This window comes from Arvicanthis niloticus, chromosome 8 (genome assembly GCF_011762505.2).
Source record: "Arvicanthis niloticus isolate mArvNil1 chromosome 8, mArvNil1.pat.X, whole genome shotgun sequence".
NCBI lineage: Eukaryota > Metazoa > Chordata > Mammalia > Rodentia > Muridae > Arvicanthis > Arvicanthis niloticus.
In genome coordinates, this window is record NC_047665.1 from 25,380,070 (window position 1) to 25,399,423 (window position 19,354).

Here is a 19,354-nt window from a genome sequence, read left to right on the forward strand (position 1 = left end):
GCTTCTGTGTGAAAGAAAGAGATATGGGGATCTAACACTGAGAAAACAAAGCCATATAAAGCAATTCTACATGGTTCTTCTGCTCTAACCTGATCACTTCACCTCTGCACATGTGCCCATCACAAGAGAATCTAGCTGTAAGTCAATTCCTGGGAGTTTATAAATGGTATCTTTATATAACCCAGATCCCCATTTACTTATGCTCAGAGGTCTGCAGCTTCAGACTTGAATAAATTGTCTGTATCTCTAAATTATTTGATATAGTTTATCAAGATGATCCCTGTGCTCTGCCCCAACTTGGCTGGGCCAGCTTCTCTCCATGCAACAGGGGACTGGAAGGGACTGCCTCTAATGGTTTCCTTACTATTGCCTCCCCCTTAAACTCAAACTTATACCCAAATATTGTAGCCCATTCATGTTATGACTTTGGGATGTGCCAACTTTTGTATAAAATTAATGCCAGGACCAAAGTCAGTTCTCAGCTAAACAATTCCCAAGTCAGAACATCCTTCCCACTGCAGTTCCTCCTCTAAGTGGATGAGGCACAGAGGATGCCAGCACTTTCTGCCCCTGGAACTGGCTATACAGATCATGAGACTGAAGAAATCCTTGGACAAAAGCTGGTATTGTCCACTTTTCCTTGAAATCCCCAAATCCAGGATAAGACTGGCAATCAAGTAACATTTTAATCCTCCAACAACCTTAAATCAATTGATCAAATTTTTCTCTCTGGGTCTCATCTCCCCTCTTAATAAGTGGCTTGGTATCTGTAAGAACAACTTTAGCTTTAAAGTTAATTGGTGGCATCTAGTTTAATTTTTTAAAAAGGCTTTTATAAAAGGGAAAGAGTTTTTAAATAGTGGCTATGGCAGACTGAGTGTCCACTAACAGCCCAGCAATGTCTGCGGTGTCTTCAGTTTCGGAGCTCTGCAGGGAGAATAGTAACTGCGTGCACGCTCCCGCTCTCTACCCATTAGCTCCAACGGACCGAGTTCCTCTGTGCCTATGATTCAGAAGGGCTGCTCTCCAGGCACCCAGAGGCTATTCCATTCCATGCCTGGACACTTCCCTACCTGAACCTCCAGTTCTGCTACTCCACTCTAACAGTTGTCCCTGAGGCTCCACCCACCCAACGGATATGACAAGATCCATTGCAAACACAGTAGCCATCACAACCTACTACAGGTCACTTCTGCTAGCTGCCCCAGATTTCAAAGAGAAACTATCTCAACCCCTTAGCAGCAACACCTCTTCTGCACAAGTACCCTGTGCTAACCCTACTTCATAGAGTCAGCTCTCAAACCTGCTACTTGCTTCTTGGGAAGTCCAGGCTTTTAATTCTATTTCCAGATGCTCTGAGCTTCTAGCATACAGACAGCTCATTCCTATTTCTTATATATAAAATTGAAATGCATTTCCCTTGCTGGACAGTGTCAAAAGTGACTACAATGTAAGAGAATACTTTCAACCTTTAGTGTGGCAATCTGGAGCCAGAGTTTCCCTGGATACTGGCAAGATCCAATTTTAACTCTAGTTAAATATTGAAATAAACAGTTTCATGTATGAAAAACACTAAGGGCTTGTCTGAAAAAAGAAACATGAATTTTATGCCATCCTTCATTATTAGAAATGTGCTACAGCAAATCTAAATGCACAGAAGTCTTTAAAAAAGCTAATATATTGAAGTATTGAGTATTCAAATGTATCTGTGAGTCTGATTATTAGAACATGGTCCTTTTGAGCCTACAATCCCATCCCGGCACATGGAAAGCTGAAGCGAAACAACAGGAATTAGTTTTAAAGCCTGCCTTGGCTAAACAAAACAAAACTAAAACAAAACAAGCACACCCAATGAAGCTAGGGGTAACTCAGATAAGAGGGCTGGATGCTCTTGCAAAGGACATGAGTTTGGTTCCCAGCATCCATGTTGGGTAGCTGACAACCACTGTAGTTCCAGCTCCACCTCCAGGGTATCCAACGCCCTCTCAGGCACCTGCACTTCCATGCACATATACACATCTACAAAATAATAAAATAAATCTTATACACACACACAGCACAAGTCCAAAATTCCTTTTCTGTAAAGAGTATCTTCCAGGCACCTATGACATCTCTGGTATAGAGATATTTTCTTTCTTTACACCAGAGACGGCTTAATAATAATAATAATAATAATAATAATAATAATAATAATAATAATAAAAACAATGGCATCCTGGGGCTGGGTTGATGTCTCAACAGTTAAGAGCATTTGTTCTTACAGAGGACCCAGGTCAGATTCCCATCACATAAACAGCAGCTTACAACAGTCTGATGCTTTCTTCTGACATCCACGTGTGATGCGCAGACATACTTTCAAGCAAAACACTCATGTGCATAAAATAGTAAATTAAATTTTTAATAAAAAAAATTCAGCGGCATCTAGCATAGCATGCTAGTTATAAACACAAAGAACAACTCACATTAAGACTATAAACAAAGCCGGGTGGTGGTGGCAGCTGACTCACATGCACTGTGTCAATTGTGTATATGGGTGGCCTTGGCTGTCCTGGATTTGTAGATCAAGTTGGCCTCAAATCCAGAGCTCCACCTGCATTCTGAGGGCTGGGATTAAAGGCATGTGATAGAGGTATACAGAGAAACCCTGTCTCCAACAAACAAACAAACAAAAGAACAGTATAAATATTGCTAGCATACCACACAAATCAAGATTAGAGGTGTTACCGCCAGGATTTCTTAATACTTGTGTGGCTTCTGGAAGCTATAAATCACCGCTATATACACTGTTCACCCCACTAGCTCTCACTCAGTCTGGGCCGGAGAGTGCCAAGTAAGTTACCTCTGCGTAAGTGATAAGAGTACATATGAGTCGACCCCATACTAACCAATCTATTGTGGTCTCCATGGTGATAACAGATCATCTGGATTTTGTAAGCCTTATCTAATATTGAGGAATTATTACTAATAATTAGCAATTATCAAGAAATAAATGCAGATCATTTGAAAATGTTTTGATTTTTTTCAAGAATTGTTTTGTTTTGCCTTTGTACATGTCATTGCACCATGTGCTTGCAAAGCCAAGCCAGGAGAGGGCATCCTGGGCTCCCAACAGTTCTGAGCTGCCATGTAGGTGCTGGGAATGGAATCTGGGTCCTCTGCAGAGCGGCCAGTGCTCTTGACTGCTGAGCCATCTCTTCACACATCTGTTTGGATTTTGTTTATTTTTGAGACAGGGTCTCCCTACATACATCAGTCTGGCTTTGAACTCACAGAGCTGCATCTGCCTCTGAAGTGCCTCACCACTTACTTTTTTTTTTTTTTTTTTAAAGTATGAACTTACTGATGCTCTTGAAGAAACTTTATGAGTCAGCTTGCACTACTTGGAAAAACACAATCATGTAAGTTGAAAGAATGAAGTTTGTTCTACTGCATTAAAAACTCCTCAGTGAGGCTTGACAGAAGTAGAGAGTCTTATAACAGCCTTGGAGAGGAGAGGATGGGACAATTGACTGTCTGTCACACAGTCAGATACAGATTCACTCTGATGAGGCTAATGAAAGAAAACAAAACAGAAGTCCCAGCTTGGCAAATCATCTATTCCCTCAAGTTATTTACATATGTCCTGGGAAAAACCACATTCTAGGGAATAGGAGCCTATTTGGGGTGGGGTGGAGCATGGATCTCTTATCTGAGCCACAAATGCCCTGATGCTCACTCCAAGCTGAAATACAGTATTTGAGGTCTGGGACAAAGGGACTGCATTTGTTTCTCGGTGCCACCTCCTCGACTCAGCTCTGTCAAGTTCTGAATGCTACAAGCTCTGCCCTGAACATTTAACGTGATACGTGGTAAATAATCTGGACAGTTCAGGAAGGCAGAGAAAGAAAACAGAAGGAAAACTTCTTCATGGCCACTAATGACTACTACATGTTACAGGGTATGGCTCACCCCAATGACATAAAAGGATGCTCTCAGAACAGTGGGAGATCAGGACTCATAAAACAAAACGTATGTGACACTAAAGACACTAACAAAAACAGGCTTTTATTCTAAAACAGATGCACTCAGAGAATTCTGTTTTTCCTCCCATGACAGTAAAATTCTTTTAACTTTCAGAGTGCTAGGCAAATAAGAATCAAAAACATTGCAAACAGTGTAAATATGGAAAGCAAGAGCCTTTTTTTTCTCCCCCTCCCCAAAGACAGCAGGCCACAAGACACCAGAAATAGCCTGTGTGAGTCTGATGCTCTGAGCAAGAAAGGAACTGTGCGTTAGGAGTGCTTCCCTTGTGATGTTATAGTAAGCTCAAACATGACTATATATGGTATGTTTATAGGATGAATGGATGCAAACACCATGTACAACTTATCAGACACGAACTGACCTTCAATGAAACAAGTTCTCCTGCATCCTAGGCCCCAAGATACCCCAGAAGTCAGAGCTAACTAAAGATGCTTCAGACAATGTCTCCTAACTTAGTGGCATTTGGGTGGCTCATTGCTCCCTGACTCTGTGTGAATGCACACACTCCCTCTTCATTCCAGCCTCCACATTCTCCCTCCCTCCCTCCCTCGCTGTCCACTCCACAGTCCCACAGAGGCATAAATGCATACTCAAGAATGCTGCTGCTGAATAGGGCCTATGTTACATGACAGAGGGCACCATCGACTGCTTGAGAAACAGCTGGCCAGGCTGCCTGCCTGTTGCAGACAAGCTCCTCATCTGCACAAAGTATTTTATTCACATTGAGTGTTCTGACTAGGAGAGGGGAAGCCAGGCAGTGAGTTGGGGGCGCAGGGGAGGGAGGGGGATGTAGGCGATAGTCCAAAGATGTTTTAAAGTCCTGAAAGTGGTAAAGGGAAGGAGAAGGAAGAGGAGGAGGAGAAGGGAGGAAGAAGAGAAGGGGGAGGCAGACTTCATCACTGACTTTAACAGTCTTGCCCAACCTGTTTTGTGGTATGTTCTGTTAACTCCTTTCTGGCAAATGGATGGAAACAGCAACCCCTTTCTTCCTTCTTCCTCTCCTCACAGCCATGTGGGCAATTAAAGGCAGGGTTACAGAGAAAATACCACAGAGAAGAGCTAACCCCATTCCTCACTGGAGTCCAACCTATAATTTTTATCATATTGCTGAGATCTTCACTATCAACTGCTAGAGCCTTCATCTAGTGAAAACTGCTAACCTGGAGTCCTCATCATCTCCCTGCTCTCCTCCTTGTCCTCTGAATGAGGAAATCAAGCTTAAGCTGCCCTTTCCCACTTTTCTTGCATTCGGACAAATGGTGATGCAGGAAAAAACACTGGGTTATTTTTCTTTATTTTTTCAGTTTGTCATTAGGCACTTATAGGGTTAATGGGTAGCCTCCAGACCAGAAACCTACCTGCTTAGCAACAGAAGCATCAACTCAGCCACACTGGCTGTTCTGACATAGGAAAAGCAGTTTCTACCTGCTGATAATTCCTTTTGCTGCTTTAGCTGCCATTTCAAACGGCACACATAATTAAACACTCACAGTGGTAAAGGGCGAGTAGTCTGCAACTTTATGCATTTTAAAGGCACATATCAAAACCAAGCATGGAAACATGGAAGACTAAAGTTGAGGACAAGGCTGAGAGAGCTGCTGCTCAGAATTTTTAAACATGAACTTGCTTCCCCCACCTAACCTGCCATTTAGGAGACATCTTCATGAACCAACAGTGAAGTGAGCAAGATCCCACACCAGACTGTACCTTCTTCCTGTACATGTTTCAATGCCAATTTTTAACATAAACACAAATGTAGAGTCTCCATAACTTCACTGAAAGATAGATAAATATCTCAGAGCAAAAGAGTCTGAAGGAGGCCAACCTGGGCTACAAAGCAAGACTTATCTACACACACACACACACACACACACACACACACACACATGAGCATGTGCACGTGTGTGCAGAGAGAGAGAGAAAGAGAGAGACAGAGAGAGAGAGACAGAGACAGAGGCAGGGAGAAAATTTACTGAAGATTTAACTACATAGCCAGGGATGTGGTGTTACATGCTTTTAATCCTGGCCCTTGGGCTGAGGCAGGTGGGTCTCTGTGAGCTCAAAGCTAGCCTGGTCTACAAAGCAAGCTCTAGGTCAGCCAAGGCTACCCAATGAGACCTTGGTCTCAAAAATAAAACGAACAAACCAAACCAGGTCAACATATCCGACGAACAAATCAAACCAGATTCAACAAACAGAACTTCTTCATTTCTAGCAGCCAGACAGTGCCATTCTTAGAAGCCCTGGGATATCAATGCATGTAGGATCCATTGTTACAGGATGTTTAAAACATAGTAAACAGAAATTTGTGTCCTTGGTCCATCGGAGACCCAACTGCAGCCAAAAAGATCAGTGTGAACATGCAAAACACAGCAGAAAGGGAAACTAATACTCTCTAGCTAAAATACCTTCAACTATAAAGAAGGAATAATTTCAATGTAAACACCTGCTGCAACCAATCAGGGCCCAAAACGAGCATGTGAGAGGAAAAGAAAACAGAAGTGAAAAAGCTAGCATGAGCATTGTCATGTGTAGAGTCCTGCTCTAAGAGAAGAATGATTGCCATCCAGAAATATTCTAGAAATGGTTGAGAACACCATGTTAAAGTTCAACTGACAGCTCCCTTAAATTACTTTTTAATTAATAAGCTTTATTATGTGTGGTTGACAAAAGGTGTCAGGCTGAATATTTACCTCAGTAGTAATCACTGCCTAGCACAGCAAAGACTCTGGGCTGAGTCTGAGCAGTGGGTAGGGATGGGGGCTGTATTTATTTATAGTCTATACACAACACTTTGATAGATGTATACATTGTAAAATGGTTAAATCAAACAAAATTAACTCACTGCCTCATACGCTTATTTTTGCTATGAAAGCATTTAGGATCTTAAATTCTGAATTGAAGGCAATATTTGATGAAGAAATGATATAAAGATAACTTTAGAACTTTAATTTAAAATTCAATTTCAAAGTCAGCATGTGTGAAAAAAAAAAAAAAAACCACCCTCCCAAAAAAATCTTTCTCTAATCAACTAAAATATTCAAATTTCTCAGGCCAGTTTTAGCACATTAAAACCTTATTTTCTGAAATTTACGCTTTTGAAAAACATAAATTGGGTCAAAGAAATTCTAGTGTGAATAAAATCTTGGTCCATGCCAAAAGAAAAAAAAAAGGCCTGTGTTGTGGGAGGAGTCCAGCCACATGGATGCTCACTGCTCACAGGCAGAGTGGGCCAGTTGTATCTAACAGTTGTGCTCAAAACAACAAATGGTGCATTCATGAACTGCGAAACCAAAGGCTGTTCAGAGGCTGTAACGTCTTCTCGACATGAGGAGCCTCTCTGACTTTACTGTTGTCCCCCAGTGAAAAAGGACTGAATTCAGTTAGAGGCACAGGCTGTCAACTTCAGCTGTGGCAAAACGGCTCAGATAAAGAGGCCCCTAAGTACCATTCAACCTTCTTCTAACAGGACCTGGGCCTAATGATAATCGAGTCAACCCCTCCAAAGATAATACTGTGACGGGGAAAGGCACACTAGAAACCAGAATGTACATCCTCTTCTTTCCGCCTTAAAATACTCAATTACTCCAAGCCCCATAACATCAGACTAAGTGATTAAACATAGACTGATTACCTGAAACATTACTTCTCCCTGACCTTAACAAAAGAAACATCTGGTACCTGCTACTCAGCATCCCCGATAACTCTGTCAGAGCTCTGAGTCCTTAAAAAATTAATTAGTGGCATTTACACCTGCCAGTGCTGGGGCCATGATGGTTCTAGCAAACTGAACAGCAGCAAGCAAACATCAGCTAGGAGAATGCAGGGCTTACCTTTCATCTGTGTTTAAAAAAAAATTTTTTTTTTCCTAATTGTTGGGCTTGTGGGAATGACTCAGAGGGTAAAGGTCAAATCTAGAGACCTGAGTTTGACTCCCAGAATCCACTGAGAACTGACTGTTCAAAGACACACACACACACACACACACACACACACACACACACACTTGTCTCATCAAGGGTGTGTGTGTGTGTGTGTGTTGGATCTATGCAGCTCTGGATAGCTTAAACACACAGAGATGCCTGAATTGAAGATGAATGCCACCACACCTACCTCATCAAAATTTTGACACGAATGCTCTAAATTACCTGTTTCTACCCTCGACCTCAACTAGCTCAATCAGAATCTTCTGGAGGTGGGGTTTTTGTAGCATGGAAAAGTTCTCACCCTGGTGATGGATTCATTTTGAGAAAGCTGGTCACCAAACAGTAAAGTAAAAAGGCGGCAGATCCCAAAGTGCAGTAGGCCAGGCATCACACTGTAAGACAAAGAAATGATCTAGGCGACTGTAGTGTACTGCGCAGGAGGGCCACTTTTCTAAGGCTGCATCACGGTCCCTGGCTCCAGCCGTGTTCTGAGTTACATGACTGTAAGGTTACTAGAGAACCTGCCAAGGAGCTTCAAAGCTGACCCTGTGGACTGTCCTAGAGTAAGACAGAGCACACCTAACAGGCGGCTCTGTGGCAAGAGACCTTTGGCCAGTCAGTAGCAGTGGCAACACTATCCTTACTAGAGTGATGTACAAATTCAGAACATAAGGAAGCCGCACCACACCTAAACAGGCTCTTTTTTCCTAACAACTGGTCCTGTGTAGAGAAATTGGAAGCAGCCCTGAGATAAGACGAGAGTGCCCCACTTTCAACACAGTGACTGCAACGTGTGGGCTTCCCATGAAGGATGCATAGCCGGAGGCCTGGCTCAGCACTATTGAGGGCCTTTGCCTCTATTCTCCAAGTGAGAGTCATTTTGGAGAAACCCGGTTACCCTTTCTGACGAGGGGATTCAGAAAGGCCGGGCTGAGCTGTGTGTGCTCGAATGCTGCTGCCACTCTGCTGCTGTCCCCCACATGGAAGTCCCTGACTTCCTGCTCCACGGGGCCTCCTGCGGGTCCAGCTCTGTAGCCGCCAGCTCAGCGCCACCCTCCAGTGAGCCACGCCATCGAGGGAAACCCAAGATCCGAACAGGGACTTGTTCTGAGGGAAAACTACAGAATGCGAGCCGGCCAGCGCGGGCCTGTGAAAACTGTAAACGCGGTCACGAGCTAAAAGCCCTCGAACTAGCCAGAAGAAGGAAGAAGGCGTAAAGAGGAAGAGGGTCTTGCTCAGAGCACCCACATTTTCTAAGCCGTCTCTGAGAGAATTCTTTCTAAGGCTTCGTGGCTCAAACGGGTTTCTGGGGAACCTCTGGTTGCCACTGAACCGCTGCTCCAGCCAGACACTGCGGCGAGAGCCTGAGGAGATCCTGAGAGACAGAGATCAAGATCTTCAAGGTCCCACATCGGGGATGCCAGCGCCCTGCCCCACCCCCAGACGGGGCCTCAGCCAATCGGCGGCTCTGCCGACATGACTGACGGCTCTGCGGCCCACTCGCCAAGTGCCCAGCACTGGAGCTGAGGTGAAGCGAGCGGTGAGGCGAGCGTCGTGCAGGTCCCGCGGAGCCTGGCCAAGCGCCGCAAGTCCCTCAGCTGAGGAGATCACCGACAGGCCCTAGAGAGCCTGGCTCGGCGGCTCGGCGGCTCGGTGGCCTCGTACCACACCGCCAGTCGGCGCCGACGCGTGTCTGTATAATGGCTGCTCACCTCAAGTCTCCCTCACGCCCTTCTCTGGGAAGCCGAACCCCGGGGGATGCCCCGCGGGGTCACAGGCCTGGAAGCTCTGGGGTCACCCGAGGTGCTGACCGTGTCCTGACAAGGACAGATTTGGGCCTGAGGACGCCCATGCACGTTTAAAGCTTACACCGAGGGCTTCGAGGTTTCTGCAACAACTTTACCCTCGAGGTTGCTGCCACAGTAGTCGGAGCAGAGCCAGAAGCGACCGACCGCTGCGCAGACAGCCATGCGAGTGGGCGACCGGTTCGCCGTCGCCGCTTTAAAAGCCCTGGGTCGCAGGGGCAGTTAGAGGGCAGCTTAGTTCTCCGCGTTTGAAAGTTTACCCTTTTCGCTAAAAGTGCGAGAACCAGGTTCTTATTTTCAGGCCTGACAGCCAGAGTTCTAGAATATTGCATGACATGTGCAACTCGCATGTTTATTCTATATTTGGCGATATTGAATTCGAGCGCTTTGGTTTACGAGTTACTGTACTAACAACTGCAGAGATACAAATGACTCTCAGAGGGCGAACCCGAATCATCTCTTAGAAAGGGATAAAAGTGATCCCTGCAACATTTAACATTCAACATTAACATTCAAAAGTGCCCTAACGAATGCGACACTTCATTTCTTTGCTGAAGCCTTGAGACTATTTCATCCTTGAAGGATGCTTTCTCATGAGAGGAAAGAAAGTCCTTGCCTCGCACTGCATCTGAACAAATCCGTGTAAGTCTCGATACATAAAATGGTAGGCAGAATAGCTAGCTTCCCAGTAGGCCTCATGATGACTTGCGTTTCCCCTAAATTCTCAATAATCAAAAAAAAAAAAAAAAAAATCCAACAGCCATCTGACCTTGGACTCTCATTTTCATCTGTCTCTTGCAGTACACTCTCTTCACTAACCATTCAGCACACTGCAAGCTCTGATAAAAGTAGTTAATGTTTACTGAAACCTGCGCATGAACTGTACTAAACCAGATAGAGGTAAGAAGGCAAAGTTCTGTTAACTGCATCCATGCACTGAAGGGGGCTGGGGGGCGTGAAGAATATTCTTCTCTAGCTTGAACCTGGAAATTCCCAATAAGAAAATACAAACGTTCACACTGACGAATTATCTCAATATGTCCATGAAAAGATGCTCTGGTTCCATTTTGTTGTCTCTGGAAGTTCTCTAGTAGAAATGGACCTCAGAGATCTCACACAGTTGTCAGAAAAAAAAAAAAAAAGAAGAAGAAGAAGAAGAACAAAACTCAAACTCAAAAAAAAAAAAAAAACCTCAAACAAAACTCAGAAATTTATATCTTTTTGTCTCCCCATTTTCTGAAGGCCTATATACTTAATCAATAACAATTTAAATTATACTGCCAAATATTTATCTGAATAGCTTTCATAAATTGGGTTATTATAACTGAAAAGAGTAATATTTCTCAAGTTATCATCTAAAACAGCCTTCACTTAGCTCTGTAATTTTCCAATGTTAACAGTTTACTTCAGCCTAAGTAGATTTTATTCTATCCTTTTTCACCATCATGCTTATTATATATCGTATTAAATCAGAACTTGCTGTTAGTTGACATTGTATTTCTCATTTCTACATAATCCCTTTTCTCAAATAACCTCAGTTAATGTAAAATTTCAACATATACACATCCAACATACATAGACTGTCACAAATAGGATGCTCTCAGGTGTTTAAAGCTACTTTCTCTCTTCCCCATCCCCCTCTTGCTTAAAGAGCAGCAACAGAATCAGTCACCTTGGAAACAAACATCACCCAGTGTTTGCAGAACAAACAATGGTACCTTTTCAGCCAGTACCAGGCAGGCAGGGCAAGGGGCAGCCAGGCAATTCTAGGCCTTACAGGAGTATTAACACATTAAATTCATTCAATGCACCAAAAAGTAGTTCAGTACTAAAACTGAAGTGCTCACTACCATGTGAGCCTTTAGCTAGACACCATACAAAGTGAGACTTAAAGTTAAAAAAAAAAAACAAAAAAAAAACAAAAATAAAAACCTTTCCATTATTTTTAGAATTGTTTCAGATACCTGTATGAAATATAAAGCACATCTTGTTACTGATGCTCACCCTCCAGAAAACAAGGAAGCTGCTTAAGAGAAAAAGGCAAAAATATGTTTCATCTAATTATTCCTACCAAGACATCTTATTATTCTTCTAATACGCCAACATAATTGGTTTTCAAATGTGCCTTTACTAGCTTATGTAATTTCTAGTATTGATAAATCTTCCTATAGAGACCTAAAATACCTCAACTCCAGAATAATCTTAGATAGCAATGATTACTTTTTGACCTTGGGTGAAAAGTACAGAGCTTTCATTTGCTAAACTCTTCCATAAATGAACCATTTAGAGTGGCTCAAATTTTAGGAGAGATTCTGACTATGATTTAAAAAAAAAAAACAAAAAAAACAGCACAAATGGGCGCTTAATTAAAATGAAACAACGTGATGTGTTCTTCAGATTCTTCAGCCTGAAATTCTTTACATGTCCAATGAAAGTACAGTTTCCTCCTTTTTCTGGGTGTGTTTTCCTTCCCACCAATTAAGAAAGAAGCCTAGTCTAACTGAAGTATGTGGACAGCAGTTTGGTGACAGTTAAATACCACAGTAACTGGCATTTTCTATCACCTCCAGACTAAGAGACAAATGCCCAGTTAACAGGGACCAGCATGCAGCTTAAACGAGAAAGAGTGCCAGGTTTGTTTGGTTTTGTTTTGGTTTTTTTTTTCTCTTTTCATTTTTTTCCCCCTTAAAGATTTGGATCTTCGACATCCTTGCATACAAATACACAAATGCCTTCTGACTGGGGTGTAAAAGTCTAATTAATGAATGCTTTTTCAAGAGATAGTGAAGGAGTTAACATCATTCCCCTCCCCGACTGGAGGCACACGGAAAGCGGGTGGGGGGGTGGCTAAACGGTTAGACGGGGTGCCCTTGAAAATGAAAAGGAACCCTAGATGTGATGACTGACATGCTGAAGACTTAAAAATACTTTAAAATCCGGCCACAGCACTAAGCACCACCATAAGCACTGCAGCTGCAGCTCTGAGCAGAGAGAGGAAGAGGAGGAGTCAGGCCAGGACCAAGTGACTTCTCCAATCCTCTCCTTCCAGCATTGCAAAGACAAAAAAAAAAAAAAAAAAAAAAAAAAAAAAAAAGAAAAGAAAAAAAAAAAGGCACAGCGGGTGGGAGAGCATGTTTCCAAATGGCACTTCACTGCTACAGCTTTGCAGTCATTTTTACTGACCTAACTACCTGGAGTAATTTGAGCAGCTGACTCCATTGTTGGGCCAGAAAAGCCAGTGTCAATTCTTTAGAAAAACGACCAAACCCTCAGCATTCCGCTTCTTAGTTTTACTTGCCTGTGCATTGGGCACCTAAACATGTACACGTGCACCCTTCTCGAGTTAGCATACAGAAGCAACGCCAAGCAACTTCTGGACCACATACACAATGGCAGTTACAGTCTTCAGATCCTCCAGCCCTGCGGCTTGCATCCCAACTCCCCACCTCCCTGTGCCCCAGGGGTGGGGAGGAAGTGTCTAGGGAGCAGAACATTCTCCCTGTTCCTCCCTGCTCCTCCCAGGGCTTTCTGGGAAAGCCTGGGGACAGAACTGCCCACCTCCTGACAGCCTATAAAGCCAAGGGTCAGCTTCGAGCCTTTGGAGAAGGAGTCTCAGTGCCCAGCCACTCCCATTGCCAGATCCAGGAAAGATGACCCTAGGGGCAAAGCTTCCTCCCTCTTCCTGCAAGAACATCTCAAAGGAGCAGAGTTGGGAAAGAAAGAGAAGGGAGGAGGCCAGGTGTGTGGCGACCTCATCTTTTTAGTCTCCTCAGTATCTGTATCTAGTTTCTGTTTCGCTACCACTGCACGCAAGAATCTGTGAGCCAGTGAGTGCACGTCTGCTTTTTAATGTAATTCTGAGGGCAACACAAGATTAGTGACAGACTCATACAAGCCTCCTGATAACACAACAAAAGCATTAGGCTTCAGAACTTAATCCATTTTAAATAAAGATATTTACGACTTGTTTACAGATTCCTGTCTTTAGAGAATGTTATTTACTTTATGGTCTATTACACCTAAAAAAAATAAATAAATAAAACTTTCTCTTTCCAAGAAGGTAGGTCTATTCAGAAAAAAAAAAAAAAGTTATGTATATATTCCCATGCTGGGGTGTGTGGTGTGTGTGGTGTGTGGTGTGTGTGTGTGTGTGTGTTTCCATAAACCCTTTCTCCAATCAGCTTCTCTTACAAACAATGTCCTATTTCTAATCACTGAGACCCAAAGTAAGCTACCGAAGGGGAAAAATTTCTAGGTGTTTAAGACTTCAAAACAAACTGAAATCCTAAAATATCAATCACAACCCATATCTTTAAAATAAAAACAAAAAACTATAATTACATCTACAAAGGTGATGGAGACCCTGCTGGTGGAGGCACCTTCCAACTGGATCCTCAGCCAGAACCAAACTGGTAAAATTGCTCTGGAATTACTAAACAAAGTTTGGAGGGTTTCCCCCTGAGATCTTCATGAGGTCACTGTGTACCAAAACTAACTAGGCCTCCGGTCAGAGCAGACGGGCCTCCCTCACAGCTGAGTTTACCAGCAAAGGTACACTGTGAGGATAGATGGTCACAAGTTCTTCAACTGAGGCCTGGCAGACCCTCTGGTCACCTGCTACCTCCTTTACCATATCTACTTCCTCCAATTATCCCTGCCTGGATTTGACCATTTGTGGACCAGTTAGGAATACTGGCTTTCTGAACCCTGAGCTTTCTCAGGCTCGGCTGATAAGCACTTTTCTTTGCTAAGCTGCCACCTAAAGTTCCGAGAACAACTTGGAAAGACTATAAAGTCTTGGAATAGAGACACATTAAATGTTTTGGAGCACATACAGACCTGCCTAAAAGGTAAACTGCATACCTACCTCTAGCCCAGACTCTTAGAAAATAGGACAAGGTGGAATAGGGCCAGTGTAATGGTCTTCCTACAACTAACAAGCGACATTTCCATGAGATGGTAGCCACCTCTACCTGCGCCTTGGTGAGCTTGACAGTGCAGTAACTTTGTCTTCAGTGGTGAGGACAGAAGGCATGCCATTTTAAAAAGAGGAAAATACAACCAGAAGAGTGGAGATAAGGTTTCTGAAGGTCTCCTTCCACTAAATGGTATTTTCTATTCCTAAACCTTAAAGCAGCTGGTACTTTTCCTTTATGTGAAAAGACAACATCTTCTCTCCTCCCAAAGGTTAAATGCACTGTTAAGGGGGGTGGGGGGACTGGCTAGGGGCATCATTTTGTTACCTAACAAAATGGTACAAGATATATAGTCTGCCCATTTCAGGGATGAGAAAAACTAAAACTAACTGTAATTAAGGCAGATGAGTTTGTGTTAAGGGCTCCTAACAAACCCAGTGCTAATGTTAACAGATCATAGTAGATAACTAAAAGGGCCTTTTGAAGGAATGAAGGTGGGCAGGGCTGCTGGACAGCCTGGCAGACTGAATTCACTCCCCTGACTCAATTCTTTCCTCTAAAATGACTGTGATCCAAGGACTGCACTGGACACTGCTCAGGGAATGACACTCTCCTGACCCACCAGTGTGAACAAAACCTATCCCCTTAACTTCTCAGGGAATGGCACTCAGCCCCCCACGACTCTGCTGCCATTCCTAGACGGAGTCAAGGCATCCCATTTGCAGTTCAGAACTGACCCAATTGTTATTTTCCTGACATTAGTCCTTAGAGTGATTCATACACAGGAACTGTCTCTGGGCAGGAGCCTCTGGGGAACTGTTACAAGGGAACCACTTAATTATCTCTTCAGCAAGTTATCTACCAGCCAAGCATATTTACATGTAAGTACTATTGGTCTGAATGTATTTAAAGACTCTGCTACAACTAAAACTAATGACAATAAATAAATGGCACTAAAATGCTATTAATGACTTGTCATTGGTCTTGAAGATTTAAGATGGGTACTCACTATATAACCCTCTAGCCTAGAACTTTTTATGCAGGCAGGGCTGGCCTCACAAGTCTGCCACTGTCTCCTGAAATGCTAGGATTAAAGGCACAGGCCACCACTCCCAGCTTGCTTTATTTTTTGAACATCTATCCCTAGAGAGCTCAGGCTGCTCTAAGGCTCACATCCTTCTTTCTCGGCCTCTACTGGGATTACAATTGTGTACCACGAAGCCCACCTTAAATTTTAGAGTGGTGGTGTTGATTAAACACTGGAAGATTCAGAGAGATGAATCAACAAAAAACATGTATGAAAATGTCATAATGAAACCCTCTACTTTATATGCTAATTTAAAAAAAAAGGAGAGAGTGAGCCATATGGCTGGGGGTGGGGGGGGGAGGGCGCGTGTGGCAAAGTCTGTGCTTAACACGTGACCCTAGGTTCAAGCCCATAGCCCTGCAAATAAGTATGTGCGCATGCACACACTTTAATGATAGTAATATGAAAGCCCTTATATTTGAAAAGATTATGAAAGACTACCCAAATACCACGACAGATTAAAACAAAATGTTCCACAGAAGCACAGCCACTGCTAAGCCACATGCCATATCCAGGACTATGTTGAGAATATAAACAAAATAGAATTTTTGCACCTACATGTGACACCCCCCACCCCCGCCCCATTTCAAAGACACCAAACAAAGAGCCTGGCCCCTCTTTTTACTCTCCTAACTCAACTCTTCATTCTAAGTAAAAAGCATTTTGTTGTTGTTGTTGTTTGTTTGTTTTTCTCTATTTTGTTTTGTTTCCCATTTGAAAGCTCTAGCCCAGAGCCTTGCTACAGCTGCAGCTTGGAGTCTGGCCCTTTTGGGGGCCCTCTTTGAATTGCTCAATTTGCTTTTAATTGTTGACTCCAGCTTGTTCGGGATACTAAGATGACAGGTCACTAGCTACACAAAAACACACACTTCTGTCAATTAGTATTTTCTTACATAAAGTTTAACCAATTTCTGATTATGGTAAAAAAACAAAAAACAAAAAACAAAAAAAACCCTAATCTTAGACTGGCTTCATTTAAACGAGAAAACACATCTTTCCTCCCCATAAGGAGAGCCTACCGAGAGTGAAATAATTTAAATATCTGCCTAGGACCTAACCCAACCCTCCAGATTATGCTACATCAAAATAATGTGATTTTCATGCCAATACAAGGGTGACGAGACCAGAAAAGACTGGTCATACATTCGTAAATTTAGAAAGCTGCCATATATATAACTGAAGGGGGATGTATAAAAGTGAGTTTCTTACCCACAAATGAATCCTACTTTCATATTGTGTTCACCCAAGTAAAAAAGTCCTCTAGAGCTGGAGGTGAGGCTCGGTGGTTAGATGGCTTGCCTGGCATGCAACGGCTTCAGCACAGCCTAGACCCGCCTGTATGCTGCATGCAGATTTGCAGGAAACCTATTTTCCACCGGCATTATTCTTTAAATTCATTTTCCTGGGTGGACAGGAATGTGTGCTGCAGTAAAATAATTTTCAAATCTGACAGGAGTAGAGAGATGCTTCAGCAGTTAAGAACACTTGTTCTTGCAGAGGACCCAGGTTCAATTCCCACAGTCCAGAAGTCTAATTACAGAGAATCCAATGCCTTCTTATGACCACTTAGTGCACGAGGCATGCTTGTGGAGCAGACCTATTTGAGCAAAACATTCATATACATAAAATAAAAGAAATCCTTAAAAATTATTTTTAAATCTCATAGGAAAAAAAAAAAAAACCACTTAACTCCTTGCGACTATTTTCTTTCACACTTTTTTTTTTGGTTTGGTTTTGAGTCAGGTTTTCTCTGTGTAGTCCTAACTGTCCTGAAACTAGCTCTGTAGACCAAGCTGGTTCATCAGAGATTCACCTGCCTCTGCTGCCTCTGGAGTGCAAGAATTAAGGCTGTGCACCACCACACCCGATGCCCGCCTCTTCGTTACTCTTAAAGGGATGATAAATCACTTTTCTTCAAATGCCTCATTATCTACCATGAATACAAACATCTTTCCAATCATGGTGTGATTCTGATTTACCAGCTGGTAGCAGATGATTGATATAAACTGCTTGCTAACAGGACAACGTGAGCAACTGGGACTCCACCCACCACTCGAGTATTCCAAAGAGCCCATGAAGGCAAATGCTGGGTCTCCTGGGTGGGCAGGGGCATGCTGACATCTAAGGAAATCAAAAATGTAAGACCAGTGATCCATACCTGGACACCTCAGTTTTCCTCACTAGTTAAGGTGTACGGAGAAGAAGCAAACCTCGGTATGTTTGTAAGCACAACAGTTGGAAACAAAGATCAGAAAAGAGATTAACCAAAGGCTGGTTTTTCTAACTAGTTGCTTGCCCCGGTGCAGCTAAACTGATTTTGCCAAGTTTACTTGGTATTCCACCGAAAAGCAGAGGCACGGGTGTTAGACTCAAACAGACTTCCACGAGTTCCACTGACAGACACGTTTCCAGCTGCACTGATTTTGCGGGGTAATCCTGCCCAAAACGAAGGCACATGCTGAGCAAAAAATACAGCTCAGTTTATCCGCTGTTTATATGGTGCTGGATATTGGGTATTTATAGTGTTTTATATCATGCTCCGTAATCCCACGGCATAGATCTGATTACTCTCAGCTTACATGTGTAAAAAGGATCAGCTTTTTATAAACAAAAACAAAACAAAGCAGAATCTCAAGGTGTGAGAAAGCAAAGGCTGTTTCTGATCGCGCTATAAGCTGCACACCCAAATCCGAAGACCCCTGTCCTTGTCCTCCTGTCTACACCTGCCAAACTGGTAACGTAAGCCTGCCTTATCCATCTTACCCGTCTACAGTGCTCACTGACTGAGCACCCAGTGATGCTACAGTACTTGGTATACATCCAAAAAAAAAAAAAAAAGTTAAAAAAGGACAAAAGGCCTCATGATCTGACACTTCAGTATGAAGAAACCTGATTTCACTTTTTAGGAGAAAAAAAAAAAAATAGTGCCTGACACTTACTGGACACTTGATATGCATTAGCTCACTTTCTTCTGACTTTTAACAATGGGAGGGAGGTGTTCAATCAAATAAAATACAATTTAAAAAAAACCAATGGAAGTAATAGAGGCTATGTCAGCCACAAAGGAAACAATTTTACTTAATAAGCAACCTCAGAAGGGCAAGAGCACTGTGTGCCCCTGGCCTGGGTTTGAATTTCGACTCACTAGCTGTAGTGTCCCTAGATAACTAAGGCACATCTCTCTAAGCCGAAGCTTCTTGTAAGATGGAACTAACAATGACCTCATTAGGTAGACGAAGAGGTGACTGTTGCACCGATGGTGATTAGATCTTCCGAATCTCTGAAACAGTAAGTATACACACTTGCCAGCGATGCTAGGAAGGAAGCAGAGAAAATGCGCAGGACTTGTTCAGCTCTCACGATACCTGCTTCTTTTTAAAAGAAAAAAAAAAAAAAAAAGCTGGGAGAAGCCATCCCTGGAAGAGCACTATGATCCTAGTACAGGGCGCCAGGCAGAGTTTGCCCGGAGGGAGATCAGATGCAGGTGGTTGTGAAACCGGCAAACGCAACTGAATCTGAGTCACCCGGGGTGACGTCCAGAGCGTGTGGATTATGTGGGCCCTGGCTCGGCTCTGGCTGCCTCTCTTTCAGGCACTT

The 19,354-nt window shown here is 43.1% G+C and overlaps 1 protein-coding gene across 8 annotated transcripts in view; it reads right to left on the bottom strand.

Annotated features, from left to right (window-relative positions):
- Positions 1–19,354, bottom strand: part of Rreb1 (ras responsive element binding protein 1) — a 180,473-nt gene that overhangs the window by 85,956 nt on the left and 75,163 nt on the right. Inside the window, exon 1 of one of the 8 annotated variants that reach the window (XM_076939175.1) lies at positions 8,251–8,341. The exons of the other annotated variants lie outside the window; for them this stretch is intronic. The gene's annotated coding sequence lies outside the window, so the exon portion shown is untranslated. Of the gene's footprint in view, positions 1–8,250; positions 8,342–19,354 lie in introns of those variants that run through there. 8 annotated transcript variants of the gene reach the window in all.